General features: G+C 39.5%; 1 pseudogene; it reads right to left on the bottom strand.

Moving 5' to 3' along the window:
* Nucleotides 1–2,432: 2,432 nt before the first annotated feature.
* LOC142520278 (transcription initiation factor TFIID subunit 11-like) lies at nt 2,433–2,970 on the bottom strand (annotated as a pseudogene).
* Between the last annotated feature and the right edge of the window lie 17,146 nt (nt 2,971–20,116).

A 20,116-nucleotide genomic window follows, 5' to 3' on the forward strand; every position in this document is an offset into this window, starting at 1 on the left:
GTTGGAACTTTATAAAACACTATTCAAATTTACAAAGAAAGATTATACTTTACTCGTACAAATTTATGTTGTTGATATTATTTTTGGGTTAACTAACCCCTAATTATGCGAAACATTTGCTAAGTTGATGCATGATAAATTCGAAATAAGTATGACGGGTGAACTGACATTCTTTCTTGGTCTGCAACTGAAGCAAATGGAAACTGACACATTTATCAGTCAAACTAAATATACGAAGGAACTGCTTAAGAAGTTTGACATGGAAACATGTTCAGCTGCAATACTCCCATGATTTCATCAATTAAATTAGATAAAGATGAATGGGGAATATCAATCGAGATGGAACTCTACATAGGTTTAATAGCTTCCTTACTTTAATTAACTGCTAACCGTCCTGATATTGTGTTTGCTATCTGCATGTGTGCTAAATTTCAAGCAAATATTAAAAAATCGCATTTTTCAGTTGCCAAACAAATATTCAAATATATTCAATGCACACAAAATGTGGTCTTATGGTATGCTAAAGACTCATCTTTCAATTTAGTTGGCTATTCAAATGCAGATTATGCAGGATGTAATCTTGATCGGAACAGTACTAGTGGATCATGTAAGTTTCTGGGAGACAGACTGATCTCCTAGTTCAGCGAGAAGCAAACATCCATCGCAACTTCTACAACAGAAGCATAATATCTAGCTACTTGAAGTTGTTGCGCTCAACTACTCTGGATTCAGCAACAACTGATAGATTATTGTGTTATCGTAGAGGATTCACCAATCTTTTGTGACAACACTAGCAAAATTGCGATTACATATATTCCAGCTCTTCACTTTAGAACAAAGATTATTGACATCAGAAATAACTTCATCAAATATCATGCTCTTAAGAAGGACATCGGACTAGAATACATCTCACTGAACAACAAGCATCAGATATATTCACAAAGCCACTACCAAAGACTAATTTTTCTTACTTTACAAATATTTTAGGGCTTATTGATTTATCTAAATGCTTAATTTCGGGGGAACATTCAGTTATAGTTAGTTAACTGATAAGACAGTTATCAGTTACTCCCGAACTGAACTGACTCAGTTTCCAACTGATCTGTCAGTTCTCGATCAAACTTATCTTACCATATATGTTAGCTGATTATCGATTCAATTAAGATTCCATAACAAATTTTGTGACTTTTAAGATTACTTTATTAATTATACCATTCATTGAATATTATTGGAAATTCGGTTACAAGTAGCTCAATTGATTTACTTTCTATATTTACATGCGAAGTAAATGTCGTATATTGGAATTAACTTTGGACTACCACGTGTCCAAAAGTTTGAACAATCACAAACATATATATATTTTTGCCGCCCTCTCTCAGTTTACTTTATCCATTCTCTAAACTCTCAAGCACTCAAAACTCAAAGCAATCTGTTTGCACAATATTGATATTTGTGGGCATGCCAAGTGCGAAGTTGCATCAACTTGTACGAAGAACAAAAAAATCTAACTATTCAAGCGACGTGAATTATAAATTCGACCGTCAGTTCTAATATCTTAAAACAAATGCAATGCCAAAATGAAGAAAACTATTGAAAATTGATGGAAATAAATCTCTAACATAATTTTGAACTTTCAAAACTGTAGGAATTCATCAAAAATAGAAAATATAATAAATTATTGCTGAAATAAAAAGCGAGAAAGCCTAGAATGCTAGAACAACTACTGGAAAGCTTGAAAACTAATATTTGAAGCCTAGAATTCTAAATTTATCCGTCAGTTCTAATCTCTTAGCAGATAACTTTTTGCAGATTTTTGTGCGTTGAATTGTGTGTGTTATGTTCTGTGTTGGCCGATGACCCTTTTCTTCCTATTAGCTGTGCGGTTATTCTCCACTCTCCCATAATCCACGTTCTCCAGCTTTTCATTCCACGATCTCTCCCTTTCATGCCACGTTCTTCTCATTTTTCCTGCGCTTCGTGACTGGTTCAAATTGATGGGGCTTGATCTGCTACATTTGATGGGCTTGCGTAATTTAATTGGGCCTCCCTAATTTCATTTGAGCTTTCACATTTAAATTGGGCTTCAGAATTAAATTGGCCTTTCATAATTTAAATATTTTAGCCCAAACAATTACCCCCGCAAGCATTGGCCCATTGGGTCCATATGATTGTATATTATTCTTTGCTCTATTTCTTACCAGTATGGCCCATAAGCAGAAAAAGCCCAAGACAAATTACAGCCTTCAGTGAAGCCAAATTCAAAATTTCAAAAGCCCGCTTATTCTTCTTCTTCACATAATAGCCTCTAAAATCTTGTCGGAAATTTCATTTTTCTGAATCCATACTCTGAAATCTCCGAATTCCATTTTATGCAAAAGCCAAATCTCAAAGTTTCCAAGTTACTTTATCACCCAACTCACAAGAACTCTACATCATCGTCTGTGCTCCTTTCTCTTTGACTTTACCATTCTTGCTATATCAATAAGGTCCCAACAAACATTTTTCCTATTCTAGATACAATAATGGTCATGGGTACTGAAATTTTTGCACTTCCAGTTATGATTGTTAGTAGCCTTCTCATATTAGATTTCTAAAATCCAAATCCTCTACATGACTCATACCGACTCATTTGCTCATCCGCAAACTTAGCTAAAAGAGTCTGCATCATAGCCACTTTATCAGGATCGCCACTAGATTGCAGATTTCCCAGCTCAAAGTCCATGTTCTCTTCTTCCTCATCATCATCGTCTTCTTAGGTTGGCCAACTGGACCATCCGTGCCTATGGGTACAGTTACCGCTGAAGATGTTGAAGGCTGTGAGGTATGAACATTAGCACTGGCATCAGCATCTCCACAAATGTGACCCAATGAAGTTTGTGCTTCGTTCTCAACAAGACCAATAGGGGAATCTGGTGGTGATTCCTCTTGTTCCTCAAAAGCAATCTCAAATGGATCCTTTGATTTGTTCATTCCAATGGCCTTGTATTGCATGTTTTCCTCTGTGGCTTCCATTCTCACATACCTACTAAGATATGTATGTCATTGGCAATCAACTCCTCACTCTCTTTCTTGGGCATCAACTCCCCACTCTCATTTTTTTTGTATATAGTGTTGGCATGTTTGCTCATAACAGGTATCAATGGATTGAGATTTTGCCATGAGTTGGCCTCAGTCCTTCAGTACGTTCGATGCTCAAGCTTTGACGTCTTTTGGGGCTTTTTGAAACATAGGTACCTCTCAACTCTTATGGGCTCTTATGTGCTGTTACATGCTGCATCCACTCAAGACGACTCCCTCGTCCCTAACATTATGCATTGCACTTCAGTCGGGCCCCTTTCCTGCATACACGTATACGCATTTGCACTTCAGTCGGACCCCTTCCCCACATACACGTATAAGAATTTGCACTTCAGTCGGACCCATTTCCCACGTACACGTTTACTTGTTGTTCTTGCATGCGGTGGCTCCGCTTTATGTTTGTTGACTGTTGGTTTGATGTTGTGATTGTTGGATGAAAATGAGTTGAATTTTATGTTGGATGTTGATTGGGGAGAAGTTTTCCATTGATTCTTATACTCAGATCCAAATAATCCCACTCATTTAACCAATTTCAATCAAACAAATGTTGACTTAAAAAATCCCTACTCGTGATTATTTCCCCAATTGATTCCCTAGCGAAGTAAAATGAATCCAATAAGAGTGGCCTACTGGCCAACTTTATTTGATCATAACCAACAGATATTTACATTGGTGGCCCTAAGGCCTACTTCAAATAAAGTCTTACACAAGATAACTAAACACATACAGAAATGGCTAGTTAGCATATTTTTATACCAACATCAACTCATGGGTCTTCTTGTGGTTCGCGTAGCGCTCTCACTCTCATTTTCCTTCTTTATACTTTGTTGTCTCGCCTCGTGTGCCCATCTCTCCACTCTTTGTAGTTCTTTCTCACCATATTTTAAGTGGCCTCACGAACATGTGACTGCACATGCAAGCAACCATTTATACAATGGCTGTATAGACTACCTTATCAATGATTTCTTGTAACATAAGAATAATAAAAAAATCAACCAAATGTACGTGCAAGTGGCCATAAGGCCAACTGCCCACATACTTAACTTCCTTTCAAGTAGCACAAAAGCTACCGTGGACTCGAATTATCACCGTTCAAACAAAATTTGGTCCCTGAAAGTGGCTATAGAGTCCACTTTTTAGAGCCCAAAATCAGTACACGTAAACCCTTGCATTTATTAAATGGTTAAATTTATTTATTTAATTTTTAAAATGATTTTAACCATGCATGTAAGGTCCAAAATTAAGACGACGTAATCCAACTGCATACGAATCTAGGAAAATATAAAAAATGGGTAATTAATTGATTTTAATTGCTAATTAATTATGCGACATACTTGTTTATATGCTAAATGAGATTTTATTGCCATCATGCATAAAATTGTATTTTTAGGATTATTCAGTGACGATCGAGGAACGGAGACCGATGGCTGAAAAATAGAAAATGTTTTTAATAAATAATTGTTTTTAATTATTTAAAATAAGGATGAGGCTTTTTAGTATTTTTTGAAAATAAAGGGTTTTGAGGTGATTTTATACGCGGGGACGTAAATTTTATCGGGGTTGGTTTTTCAACTAAAATACGAACTTTTTTGCAACCCGGCTAATAAATTCACATGTTTAATTAAACAAAACTTTGGTTAAATTTTATTAAATCCTAATGAGTACTAGTTGGCTTAATTTAGGGGCTTAATAGGCCTAAATCCCATTTAGTTGTTTAATTAGTATTTAAAAAGGCTAGAAACCCTCTTCCTGGCACCCACTTGCACGCCGCACAATAAAAAAAAATTCAGAAACTCTCCACCACCACTCTCAACCTCACGGCACTGCACACACAAATTTCAGAAGGGTTTATTCGAAGGTTCAAGAGAGTACAAGCCTTGGTTTCGATCCGTTCTTCGACGTCAACGATATTTCGTGCGTATATTACGCAAAGGCACGCCTAAATCTTCCTTTTCTCATCCATCATATCATATTATGGTTTGAATTATTGTATGCATGAAAAACATGAAAAAAAACAAGTGACACCTTGATGTATTTTCATTTTTGAGTATTGCATGAATGTTTAAACAAAGTTTTTGATTCCTAAATCATGTTTATGTATTGTGTAAAGGGCTTTCATGATTAGGAGTCAATCCAGTAGTGTTTTTCACACATATTAGAGTCCTATATAATCACCTAAACACCACCCGTGATCACGAATGCACGCTGCATGTAAGTTGCTGTCACAGGATCATAGTTGCGGTTTTGGGCAGGAGGGCTGGGTTCGATCATGGCTTGAGTCAGGGCTTAGCTAGGGTCTGTGAGGGGTCAGATTGGAGTCCTAGCCATGCTAGGACTCGAGTCATGAGGGCTGGGAGGAGTCCTTGTGAAGAAGGACTCTTACCCGAGAGCCCTTTTGCAATCGCGCGCAGGTTCCAGCGCAGGCAGGAGATGGGCGGGGCTCGGCCTGGGGTTCCATGGCTGGGTCAGGGTGCATCCTAGGGTCCTAGGCGAGTGCTGGAGAGGCTGGTTAGAGAGCCAAGCCATGGGTTAGAGTTCTAGGCACCAAAAACGTGAGGGTCATGCACATGAAGCTCTCGGCCAGTACATGGTGGGACTTGGGGGACTTGGGTTGTTATGTTCAGGTGTTTTCCATGGGTTATGTTGGTCCAGTAGGGTACTCTAGCATGTTGGGCAGGTTCTGGTTCGTTATGGTCCGAGGGTAACTTGATAAAATTAAGAGATGGCTCGGGGTCGAAGTTTAGGTGTCAAATATGGTGTTTTAAATAATGAAAAAATGGAAAACAGCTCACGGGGGTCGAGTCATGGTCCATAAGGGCTAAAATAATATAAAAAGACTAAATTTAGAATTTAGGAATTTTATATTAAAGTTTGGGATTTTTCGGGGTTAAAACACCGTTAAAACAATTAATTGAAGATAAATGAAAAAGTCTAACATTTAAGCTAAATAAAATTATGAAAAAATTTATGTAAGCTTAAATAATTATTTGGGACATGTTAGAGTCATGAAATCAAGAAAAAAGTCGAAAACGTGAAATGTCGAGTCTAGGGGTAAAACGGTCTTTTACACCTTGAAATTAGTTAAGGTCATGGCAGTGCCCTAGATGCTGTTATATGGAAATATGATTATTTTTAAATATTTATGAATTGTTCATGATTAAATTATGATTTTTAAATATCTAAGGGATTTTTATGATTTTAAGAAGACATTTAAAATACACGTTGCATGCTTGGTTTCGAAAATGAAAAATGTAAATATTATTCATGATTTTTCTAAGTGATGTGAATGAAAAATGTTGAAGATGTGAAGTGATTGTGACAAATTCGTTAATGGTGGCGATGTCGTGAGGGTTATGGTCCCAGTGGGAGCCCGACGATCATGTTTCCATCATAGCGAATATGTGGTAACGGTTTTGTGGTAACGGTAAGAATGGGAATATCGTGAGGGGAAAAGGCCCCCGAGGAAACCCCGACGATCGTATTTCTATTCGATCATGATAGGCCAAGGCTCAGTTGACCGGTGAGAGTGTCGCTGATGTCCCCGCCGCCCAGTACTGTGGTTATATGTAGATGGATCCATCGATTTCCATGTCATGTTGAGGAAAGTCAAAATTAACGATCTGAATTCAACAAAAGAAAAAGGAAAAATGTTTTATGTCATGTCATGTTGAGGAAAAAGGAAAAAGGTTAAGGTTTATGAAGTGCATCATGAAAATATTTATGAAAATGTTTATGTTCAAGTTTATGCATCTTCATGAAAACGATATTTTATGTATAATTATTTTTCATTGTTACGTGTTGACTTTATTACGTATTACTTGTTATCAAGATTATGGTGTGTTGAGTCTTTAGACTCACCAGGTGTGATGGATGCAGGTGGGATTGAGGGAGGTCTTGACGGTTGATTCTACTTGACTGTCGGTGCACACAACCCGAGTACCATCGCTACATTTTCCGCATTACATTTTATGATTACTGTTAAAGATTTTTAAGACTATTTATTTATGCATTTGAGAGATTTTTGAGAGGTTTAGTATGTGCTATTCTTTTCAAATTATTGCTTTTAGGTTTGGTAAACAGTAGACGATTTCAGTTTTATGACTATTTCATTGATTTCTAAAAATTCTAGCTGGTTGATGTCTTATTTTAAAGGGCAAATATTTTTAAAAAAAAATTTTCTAGTACTTTTAAAGAAATAAAAAGGGCAGACGTTTCAGTTGGTATCAGAGCAGAGGTCCTGTAAAGGGTTGTGCCACCATCAGCGCCAAGAAGATCAGTCTTCAAGCCTCCATTGTAAGTTTTACATGCTTTATATGTTTCAGTATGTTATTACCTGCATGACGTTATGAATATTATGTTTTGCTACATGTCTACTAGCTTTCCTAGTATTTTGCTATGCATGCTTGAATTTCTAATTAAAGTTAGGATTTGTCACATGATTAGAGAACTTAGATTTAAATGCATGTTGGTTACGTTAGAATTTGAAAAATGTTCAGATAAAATGCCTCCTAGACGTGCCCCTGTCATTGAGAATTAAGCCGAGAATAGTGTTAATCGTCGAGGAAATAGTCAAGCGAATGGACCGCCACCACAACCCCCACATGGGGATCCTGCTACTCGTGCATTAGAGGGTATGGCTCGTCTCTTCGAGCAACAATTACAGCAGCAGCAGTTGCAACAGCAACAGTTACAACAACAGTTACAGCAGATGCAGCAGCAGCAGACGACTAGGCCACATCATGACATTTATGATCAGTTCCGGAGGCTAGGGACGAAGGAATTTTCTGGCACTACCGATCCTTTTGCTGCAGAGGGTTGGATTCGTTCACTTGAGGTACATTTTCGCTATCTTGATATGGGAGATGCGGACCAAGTGAGATGTACCACCTATCTGTTTAGAGATGACGCTTCTTTGTGGTGGGAAGGAGCCGAGCATGGTGTTGACCTTGCCACACTCACTTGGGCACAGTTCAAGACGAAGTTCTATGAGAAATATTTCACTCCGGATGCTAGGAGCCGAATAAAGAGGGAATTTATGGCTCTTCGCCGGGGAGATGTCACTGTTGCTGAATTTGTGAAGAAGTTTGATAGGGGTTGCCATTTTGTGCCCCTTATTGCCAGGGATGCAGAAGAAAAGCTTAGACATTTCATGGATGGCCTACGACCTACCATTCGGGATAAGGTCATGATGATGCGTCCTGGGGATTATGCTACATCAGTTACTTATGCATATCAGGCTGAGCAATCCTTGAGGGACATTGACTTTGACTTATAGTGTAAGAGGCAACAGCATCAGATTAATAATCAGCCTAACAAGAAGCCATATACGGGACCTTCTAGACCTCAAGGGCCTCAAAAGCCCCAAGGTCAAGTCAAGAAGCCAGCGCCACCAAAGCCACAGAATCCGGGAGCACCAAAGCCCGCTGAGAGGCAACCATGCAAACACTGCAATCGTACACATCATGGCAAATGTGAATGGGGATCATATAAATGTTTCTACTGCAAGGAGGATGGTCACAAAGCCATTGATTTCCCGAAGAGGAAAGCAGCTACTACGGGCCGAGCTTATGTTATGACTGCCGAGGAAGCTGAGGAAGAGGCAGACACTACACTCATCACAGGTAACCTAGTTATTTAACATTTTTATATTGCTCATTATTGCATGAAATGTTAAATTGGTTATTAGAATTGATTTGGGATCAAGTTTCAACATAGAATAAATTAGGTTGCATGTTCTACTTAGTTGGACTTGAGTGATGATTTTAGAAACCATAGAAAATGATTTGAATTTTGTGCCTTATTTTATGTGAAGGATGAATTGATTCCAAATAAAAAGTTTTAGGGCCAAAATTAAAGAAAATCATAATTAAGGGGGATTTCGAATTTTTGGAGGGGTTAACATGCAATTCCGAAAATTAAAGGGACTATTATGCAATAATTCGAAAATAAGAGACCTAAGTACAATTTCTGAAATCTTAAAGATCAAAATGCAATTCTCGAAACATGAAGGACTAAATCAGAATTTCGAATAATATAGGGACTTAATTGCAACAATACGGAAATTTTGGGGTCAATATTGCAAATCTCATAAGTTGAAGGACTAAAGTGCCATTTATCAAAAAAAAATGTTTAAGTTCAACGCGCAATCTTCTTATAACTTTGGGAATTAATGATAGTAAATCCTTAAGATTCAACACGAAAAGATATGTAAGACAATTTTCATCGCAGGGAGGATCATTATTCTAGGTGTAGCTACCTATGCATTGCTAGATTCAGGAGCTACACACTCTTTCATATCTGAAACCTTCATAAAAAGACTGAAAATTACTCCTCAAGATATGGGTTTGGGTTTCAAAGTTTCTATTCCATCCGACGATCAGATGCTCACGCCTAAGATTGTTAAGAATCTGGAGCTTCGGTTATTCAGAGATGTTGTTCGGGCAGATCTTATTGTGCTTCCTATGCCCGAATTTGATATTATACTTGGGATGGATTGGCTATCAGCAAATGGAGCATCGATTGATTTTCGACAGCGATCAGTATCTATTAGGCCACCTAGTGGTAAATCTTTTGTCATTGAGGCGGCAAGAAACAAGCAAATGCCGCACATTATCTCTTGTCTATGTGCGAGGAAGCTTATTAAGCATGGATGTCAATCTTATCTAGCATGTGTCACTACTACACATTAATCCATCAGTCAGAAGTTAGAAGATGTTGATATTGTGAGAGATTTTCCTAGCGTCTTTCCTGACGACGTTTCTGGCATTCCACCCGATCGTGAAGTGGAGTTCTCTATTGATCTTATGCCGGGCACTGTTCCTATATCAAAAGCACCATATCGTCTAGCGCCTGCAGAAATGAAAGAATTGAAGGATCAAATTCAAGAATAGCTAGCCTTGTTTCATTCGCCCTAGTTACTCTCCATGGGGCGCTCCGGTATTGTTTGTGAAAAAGAAAGATGGCAGCATGCGTCTTTGCATTGATTATCGAGAGCTTAATCGGGTCACTATCAAAAATAAGTATCCACTGCCAAGAATTGAAGATTTATTTGATCAGTTGCAAGGAGCATCGATATTTTCTAAGATTGATCTGCGATCTGGATACCATCAATTGAAAGTCAAAGAATCTGATGTGCACAAGACAGCGTTTCGCACGAGATATGGGCACTATGAGTTTATGGTCATGCCAATCGAGTTGACCAATGCGCCAGCGATCTTCATGGATCTCATGAATCGCGTATTTCAGCCGTATCTGGATCAGTTTATTATTGTCTTCATTGATGACATATTGATCTATTCCAAGAGCAGAGAGGAGCATAGCCGTCATTTGAAGATCGCACTGCAGGTATTACAATACAGAAATCTATATGCAAAGTTTAGCAAGTGCGAGTTTTGGCTTGACAGAGTGGCGTTCTTAGGCCACATCATTTCTAGTGATGGCGTGGAAGTTGATCCGAGTAAAGTTGAGGCAGTAAAAGAGTGGCCAGTACCGAAGAGTGTCACCGAGATTCGCAGTTTCTTGGGAATAGCTGGCTATTATCGCAAATTCATCAAGGGGTTCTCATCTATTGCAGTGCCTTTGACATCTTTGACGAAGAAAAATGCTAAGTTTATTTGGGGATCCGAGTGTCAAGACAGTTTTGATAAGCTGAAGCTGGCCTTGATTACCGCGCCAGTGTTATCTATGCCATCGGGGCAAAGGGAGTATGTTCTATATACCGACGCTTCTAAACTTGGTTTGGGCGCAGTTCTGATGCAAAACGACCGAGTTATCGCCTATGCGTCAAGACAGTTGAAAATTCATGAAAAGAACTACCCTACTCATGATCTTGAGCTTGCAGCAGTAGTCTTTGCACTAAAAATTTGGAGACACTACCTTTATGGGGAGAAGTGCAAGATATTTACCGATCATAAAAGTTTGAAATACTTCTTCACCCAAAAGGAGTTGAATATGAGACAGCGCAGATGGCTTGAATTGGTAAAGGACTATGATTGTGACATTAGCTACCATCCGGGGAAGGCTAACGTAGTGGCAGACGCATTTAGTAGAAAAGCAGCAGTTATCACTCATTTATCACTCCAAAGACCGTTGCAGTCCGAGATACAGCGGTTTGAGCTTATAGTGTATGCTAGGGACGAGGCCCCTAATCTCGGCACATTATCAGTACAGTCGACTTTGAGAGACAGAATTCGTGATGGGCAGTCTACCGATGAGCAGTTGCAAAAGTGGAGAGCTAGAGATGAAGCCAAGGGCCGGAATTTATATTAAGTAGTGGATGGCTTGGTCCGTTATCGAGACCGTCTATGGGTTCCTAGTGACGATTCCTTGAGAAATCTTATTATGAAGGAAGCCCATGACACACCATATTCCATTCATCCGGGCAGCACAAAAATGTATAGAGATCTGCAGTTGTTATATTGGTGGCCAGGCATGAAGATAGACATTCTGAGATATGTATCCGAGTGTTTGACTTGTCAGCAAGTCAAAGCAGAGCATCAAAGACCAGCGGAAAAATTGAAGACACTCCCTATTCCCGAGTGGAAATGGGAGAACATCACTATGGACTTTGTAGTGGGATTGCCAAAAACAGTTAAAGGATTCAATGCCATTTGGGTGATAGTGGATCGTCTTACGAAATCAGCGCATTTTCTACCTATTAAGACGACATTCACCATGGTTCAGTATGCCGACTTGAATATCCGGGAGATAGTTCGGCTGCATGGGATTCCTGTATCCATCGTTTCTGACAGGGATCCGAGGTTCACTTCGTCTTTTTGGAAAAGTCTGCATGCAGCGATGGGGACCAAGTTATTGTTCAGTACAGCGTTCCACCCTCAAACCGATGGTCAGTCAGAAAGAGTTATACAGATTTTGGAAGTTCTACTGCGAACATGTGTTATTGATTTCCAAGGCAGTTGGGAACCAAAATTACCTCTAGTTGAGTTCACTTACAATAACAGCTATCAATCATCAATAGGAATGTCTCTTTTTGAGGCACTCTATGGAAGGAAGTGTAGATCTCCTGTTCATTGGGACGAGGTTGGGAAAAGAAGAGATATTGGTCCAGACATGATTGAAGAGACAGCTGCACTTGTAGTCAAAATTTGTGATAGAATGAAGACTGCTCAAAGCCGACAAAAGAGTTATGCGGATAAAAGACGAAGGGACTTGGAGTTTGCAGTAGGCGACCATGTGTTTGTGAAAATAGCACCTATGAAGGGCGTCATGCGCTTTGGAAAGAAAGGCAAGCTTAGTCCAAGATTTATAGGCCCGTTCGAGATTTTGGAGAGGATTGAGACACTAGCTTATAGAGTAGCATTGCCACCCGCACTATCTGGAGTTCACAATGTGTTCCACATTTCGATGCTGCGAAAGTACATGTCTAATCCGTCACATGTGCTTAATTATGAACCTCTTCAACTAACTCCAAATATGACATATGAAGAAAGACCTGTCCAGATCTTAGCAAGGCAAGAAAGACGATTGAGGAACAAAGTCATTCCAATGGTCAAGGTCAAGTGGCTAAATCACTCGGAAGAGGAAGCTACTTGGGAAACCGAGAGAGACTTGAGGAGTCGCTATCCAGATCTATTCGGTAAGTTCTAATTTCGAGAACGAAATTTCATTTAAGAGGGGGAGGAATTGTAAGGTCCAAAATTAAGACGACATAATCCAACTGCATGCGAATCTAGGAAAATATGAAAAATGGGTAATTAATTGATTTTAATTGCTAATTAATTATGCGACATACTTGTTTATATGCTAAATGAGATTTTATTGCCATCATGCATAAAATTGTATTTTTAGGATTATTCAGTGACGATCGAGGAACGGAGACCGATGGCTGAAAAATAGAAAATGTTTTTAATAAATAATTGTTTTTAATTATTTAAAATAAGGGTGAGGCTTTTTAGTATTTTTTGAAAATAAAGGGTTTTGAGGTTATTTTATACACCGGGACGTAAATTTTATCGGGGTTGGTTTTTCAACTAAAATACGAACTTTTTGGCAACCCGGCTAATAAATTCACATGTTTAATTAAACAAAACTTTGGATAAATTTTATTAAAAACTAATGAGTACTAGTGGGCTTAATTTAGGAGCTTAATAGGCCTAAAGCCTGTTTAGTTGTTTAATTAGTATTTAAAAAGGCTAGAAACCCTTTTCCTGGCACCCACTTGCACGCCGCACAATAAAAAAAAAAATTCAGAAACTCTCCACCACCACTCTCAACCTCACGGCACTGCACACACAAATTTCAAAAGGGTTTATTCGAAGGTTCAAGAGAGTACAAGCCTTGGTTTCGATTCGTTCTTCGACGTCAACGATATTTCGTGCGTATATTACGCAAAGGCACGCCTAAATCTTCCTTTTCTCATCCATCATATCATATTATGGTTTGAATTATTGTATGCATGAAAAATATGAAAAAAAAACAAGTGACACCTTGATGTATTTTCGTTTTCTAGTATTGCATGAATGTTTAAACAAGGTTTTTGATTCCTAAATCATGTTTATGTATTGTGTAAAGGGCTGCCATGATTAGGAGTCAATCTAGTAGTGTTTTTCACACATATTAAAGTCCTAGATAATCACCTAAACACCACCCGTGATCAGGAATGCACGCTGCATGTAAGTTGCTGTCACAGGATCATAGCTGCGGTTTTGGGCAGGAGGGCAGGGTTCGATCATGGCTTGAGTCAGGGCTTAGCCAGGGTCTGTAAGGGGTCAGAGTGGAGTCCTAGCCATGCAAGGACTCGAGTCATGAGGGCTGGGAGGAGTCCTTGTGAAGAAGGACTCCTACCCGAGAGCCCTTTTGCAATCGCGCGCAGGTTCCAGCGCAGGCAGGAGATGGGCGGGGCTTGGCCTGTTCCATGGCTGGGTCAGGGTGCGTCCTAGGGTCCTATGCGAGTTCTGGAGAGGCTGGTTAGAGAGCCAAGCCATGGGTTAGAGTTCTAGGCACCAAAAACATGAGGGTCATGCACATGAAGCTCTCGGCCAGTACATGGTGGGACTTGGGTTGTTATGTTTGTGTGTTTTCCGTGGGTTCTGTTGGTCCAGTAGGGTACTCTAGCATGTTGGGCAGGTTCTGGTTCGTTATGGTCTGAGGGTAACTTGATAAAATTAAGAGATGGCTCGGGGTCGAAGTTTAGGTGTCAAATAGGGTGTTTTAAATAATGAAAAATTCTAAACGGCTCACGGGGGTCGAGTCGTGGTCCATAAGGGCTAAAATAATATAAAAAGACTAAATTTAGAATTTAGGAATTTTATATTAAAGTTTGGGATTTTTCGGGGTTAAAACACCGATAAAACAATTAATTGAAGATAAATAAAAAAGTCTAACATTTAAGTTAAATAAAATTATGAAAAAATTTATGTAAGCTTAAATAATTATTTGGGACATGTTAGAGTCATGAAATCAAGAAAAAGTCGAAAACGTGAAATGTCGAGTAAAGGGGTAAAACGGTCTTTTTACACCTAGAAATTAGTTAAGGTCATGGCAGTGCCCTAGATGCTGTTTTATGGAAATATGATTATTATTAAATGTTTATGAATTGTTCATGATTAAATTATGATTTTTAAATATCTAAGGGATTTTTATGTTTTTAAGAAGACATTTAAAATACACGTTGCATGCTTGGTTTCGAAAATGAAAAATGTAAATATTATTCATGATTTTTCTAAGTGATGTGAATGAAAAATGTTGAAGGATGTGAAGTGATTGTGACTAATTCGTTAATGGTGGCGATGTCGTGAGGGTTATGGTCCCAGTGGGAGCCCGACGATCGTGTTTCAATCATAGCGAATATGTGGTAACGGTTATGTGGTAACGGTAAGAATGGGAATATCGTGAGGGGAAAAGGCCCTAGAGGGAACCCATTTATGGGAAAAGGCCCCCGAGGGAACCCCGACGATCGTATTTCTATTTGATCATGATAGGCCAAGGCTCAGTTGACCGGTGAGAGTGTCGCTGATGTCCCCGCCGCCCAGTACTGTGGTTATATGTAGATGGATCCATCGATTTTCATGTCATGTTGAGGAAATTCACAATTAACGATCTGAATTCAACAAAAGAAAAAGGAAAAATGTTTTATGTCATGTCATGTTGAGGAAAAAGGAAAAATGTGAAGGTTTATGAAGTGCATCATGAAAATATTTATGAAAATATTTATGTTCAAGTTTATGCATCTTCATGAAAACGATATTTTAAGTATAAGTATTTTTCACTGTTACGTGTTGACTGTATTACATATGACTTGTTTTCAAGATTATGATGTGTTGAGTCTTTAGACTCACTAGGTGTGATGGATGCAGGTGGGATTGAGGGAGGTCTTGACGGTTGATTCTACTGGACTGTCGGTGCACACAACCCGAAGACCAGCGCTACATTTTCCGCATTACGTTTTATGATTACAGTTAAAGATTTTTAAGACTATTTATTTATGCATTTGAGAGATTTTTGAGAGGTTTAGTATGTGCTATTCTTTTCAAATTGATAAGGAATGGAAAGCGGTAAAGTATGATCATGGACCAATCCACCCGATAAAGTATGACCGCTGATCTTATGTATGTGGCAGTGGACATCCCTGTCAGCCCAATTTAAGTATATACGATGCAAGCACGTTTATGAAAATTTTTATGAATTGATGGCACGTCTATGTTTATGTAAGTATGTTCAAAGTTTTAATATGTATGTCCTACTTTAAAACGCATGTGTCTTTATTATGTACTACTTGCTATTCTCAGTTTATGCATGTTTAGTCTTTAGACTCACTAGACTTGATCGATACAGGTGAGGACGAGTTTGAGGAGACGAGAGGCGGAGACCACTGAGATGGCTCGGACTGGGCGGGAGACTAACCCGAGGACCGATTAAGTTTTAAGGATTTTTATGCATGTTGAACTCATTTACTCTTATTTTTATGAAACTACTTTATGTCGTCGTTTAAACAAATATTTTTTCAATCTAGTTGGTTGTGACTTGATGTCACGAAAATAGTTTGAAATCTTTTATAATTCAAATATTTAGACAAATATTTTATTTGTATTTCATTTTCAAGAGTTTATTATTTATTTAAGAAAATTTTTTATTTTCCACAAATTTTAAGCATTTTAAAGTACGGTACGTTATAGTTTGTATCAGAGCCGTGTTCTTGTAAAGGGTTATGCATACTGCCAGTTGCGAGAAGCTCACGAAGTCATGCCTCAAGTCAGTAAGTTTTAAAGTTTTAAAAATTCTTTCATTTAGTAAGCATCAAAGTCATGATTTCAGCATGTACACGCTTAAGTTCGATTAACGTTCATCTTATGATGATATGGATATTATGTTCATGCATGTTGGTTTACGTGTTGGTTAAATATGGAACAATATGCCTCCTAGACGTATGATTGCACATGGGGAAGGTGAAGAGGATAGAGAGGCTCGGGATGAGGAGAGGGCCACTCCTCCTCGCCCACAGCCAGATATGTAGGCACGGATGCTTGCAGGGATGACTCAGTTCTTCGCACAATTTACGAGGAACAATGCTGTAGGAGATACTGGAGCGAGGCCGCCCAGGCCAGATGCAGTGTATGAGAGATTCAGGAGGGTGGATCCAAAGTAGTTCTCGTGGACTACTGATCCGATGATAGCAAAGGGATGGATTAAGTCCATCGAGGTGATATTCACATTTATGGAGCTGCAGGATGCAGACAGGGTCAGATGTGCTACTTACTTGTTATCAAGAGATGTCAGACTGTGGTGGGAGAGTGCATCAGTGGCGGTAAATCTACAGAACCTTACATGGGAGGGTTTCAAAGATGTGTTTTACTCCAAGTACTTCACTGAGGAAGTACGCTCCCGCCTGACTAGGGAGTTCATGACTTTAAGACCGGGAGACAGCAGCATGGAAGAGTTCGTAAGAAAGTTTGAGAGGGGATGTCACTTCGTGCCCCTAATTGCGAATGATGCCAGGGAAAAGTTGAGGCACTTCCTTGATGGGTTACGGCCAATCTTGCGCTGTGATGTTCGAGTGGCTGGTCCTACTACTTATGCGGTTGCTGTATCTAGAGCTTTGGCGGCTGAATAGGACGAGAAAGACATCGAGAATGACAAGCAGGGCAAGAGGCCCTATCAGGCGCCCCAACAGCAGCAGCAGTAGCAGCAATTCAAGAGGCCTTTCCAGGGACAGCAGCGAAAGAGGCTGTTTCAAGGACCGCAGAAAGGCAAAGGTCCTATACCGCAAAGGAAGGCTCCTCAGAAGCCTGGTTAGTATCCACTGTGCCCGAAATGCAATCTCCAACATATGGTACAGTGTTTTTGGGGATCGGGCAAATGCTTCAAGTGTGGAGCCAGTGATCGCATGCTGAAGGACTTCCCGCAGTGGAGGCAGCCGACTCAGGGAAGAGTGTTCGCCATGCATGCTGAGGAGGCGAACCCAGACACCACTCTACTGACTGGTAACCTATTTATTCAGCGCAATATTTATTTTGGTCTTACAAGCTTCGAATTATTTTTACTTGGGTATAATAGTAGGTTGTTTTCGTATTTTTGGGGACTTTGGATAGAAATTTCCAACTAGGCAAGATGTTAAGATTAATACTTTGGGGTATAAGTTTATGTGTTGTGCTAACGTCCCTCAGGAAATATCTTGATAAAGAGAGTAGCCACAAAGGCCTTGTTAGATTCCGGGGCCACTCGTTCTTTTATCTCAGAGACGTTCGTTAATCATTTGGGTGTCAAGTTGTAATGCCCCATATTTGACGACTGTCCTCACTGTACCAAGACGAGTCTTTCCAGCGTGCTTATGTCCTAACTCACACGCACCCTAGGAAACTTCCCAGGAGGTCACCCATCCCAAAATTGCCCCAAGTCAAGCACGGTTAACTTTGGAACAGAGTTCTAATTGAATTTCAACAAAGATCAGTGTTGGTAAGACCGTTGGGCATGTAGCAATTTCTTTTTGAGCCAGACAGGTGGAGAAGTTTTCCTCGCATGATCTCTTGCATGCAGGCACGAAAACTTATACACAAGGGGTGTCAGGCATTCTTGGCCAGTATTATTTCAACACCTGACGCACCCACCCCGTCGATATTTGATGTACCAGTTGTCAGAGATTTTCTTGACGTTTTTCCAGACGACGTTACAGGCCTTCCACCAGAGAGAGAAGTGGAATTCTCCAATGACCTTGTTTCAGGCACTGTGCCAATTTCTAAGGCACCATACCGTTTAGCTTTAGCAGAGATGTTAAAGCTCAAATAACAAATTCAGGAGCTCCTAGACAAAGAATTCATCCTCCCTAGTTTCTCACAAAGGGGCGCACCAGTGCTCTTTGTAAAGAAGAAATATGGGAGCATGAGGTTGTGTATCGATTAACGAGAATTGAACAAGGTAACGATCAAGAACAAATACCCATTACCAAGGCTTGAGGACTTATTAGATCAGTTGCAGGGAGCTACTGTGTTCTTTAAGATATATCTACGTTCTGGGTATCATCAACTGAAGGTAAAGGATACAGATTGTAACGCCCCGAAAATTTTAAAGTCCACGCGAACCACATGACTGAGTTATTAAATTTCCTTTGTATTTTAAATTAAATATTTTAATTGCATGAACTAATTATGTTGTGCATATTTAGTTGTTTAAAATATATTTTTTTACATGATTGCATTAAAATGTATTTTTAAATATTATTCGAGTTGCGATCGAGGAACGGAGACCGATGACTGAAAAATAGAAATAATTTTATTAAATAATTGTTTTTAATTATTTAAAATATGGGTGATGCTTTTTAATATTTTTGAAAATAAGGGATTTTGACATGATTTTATACGCCGGGACGTAAATTTTATCGGTATGGGTTTTTCAGTAAAAATGCGAGCTTTTTGGCAACCCGGCTAATAAATTCACAAATTTATTTAAACAAAAGCTTTGATAATATTTTATTAAATCCTAATTAAGACTAACGGGCTTAATTTAGTGGCTTAATAGGCCTAAGCCTAGTTAGTAATTTAATTAGCTATTTAAAATGTTAATCACCTAAAACCCTACTCATATTCACGCCTCCAACTTTTAAAAATTCAGATACTCTCCCCAAAACTCACAGCACACATGGCAACACAAACACCACAAAGTTGAAGGAATTTTCGAAGGGTCAAGGTAGAAGCTAGCCAAGATTTTGCTCCGTTCTTTGACGTCAACATTTATTCATGCGTTTAAAACGCAAAGGCACGCCATATATCTCTTTTTCTCATCTATCACATCATATTAATGTTTTTTTATGATTGTATGAAAAACATGGTGTTCTATGGTTATTTTCGGATTTATTCTTGTGCTTGGTAAAAACCATCGGTCTTATGCTATGATTCACGTTTTTCAAATACTAAGGGGCTGCCATGATGTTAATACATAACTAGGTGTTGTTTTTTTTACATTAAAAGAGGTCCTAATCACCCACAACCTTGCTGCACCACAAGCACGCTGGAAGTCGGTTTCTGTCATGGGATTAGGGGCGATCGGGTTTCATGGTGTAGGGGGCTGGAGGGTCTTGGCTTGGGGCCTGGGCTCGGTCAGGGGGTGGTTTAGTCTAGGAAGGGGTCATAACCACGTAAGGGTTCGAGTAGGAGGGCTGGGAAGGAGTCCTTGTCATCAAGGACTCCAACCCGAGAACGTTGCATGCCCTGCGCAGAATTGCGCAGGCACCTAAGGGTCGAGGGGTTTGGTCCAAGGCTCAAGGGCTAGGCTAGGGTGAGTCTTAAGGATCCTAGGAAGGTGTTTGAGGGGTTGACTCAGGGGCTAGGCTCGCTGGTAGAGGCCTGGACGCGAAATCATAGAGTCCTATCACTATAGGAGTTCTCGGCCAGCTTTTGCTTGGGGTTGGGGACTTCGGGTTGTTGACTTGGGCTGGGTTCTAAGTGATCTAAGGGTCCACTAGTGTACTCTAGTGGGTTGGTCAGAGTTTAGTTCAACATGGTTCGAGGGCGGCTCGAGAAAATTGAAAGATAACTCGGGGTCGAAGGTTATAGGTCAAAATAGGGTTTTCAAAACTAAAATAAATCGT

The sequence above is a fragment of the Primulina tabacum genome, chromosome 12 (assembly GCF_025594145.1).
Source record: "Primulina tabacum isolate GXHZ01 chromosome 12, ASM2559414v2, whole genome shotgun sequence".
Classification (NCBI taxonomy): Eukaryota; Viridiplantae; Streptophyta; class Magnoliopsida; order Lamiales; family Gesneriaceae; genus Primulina; species Primulina tabacum.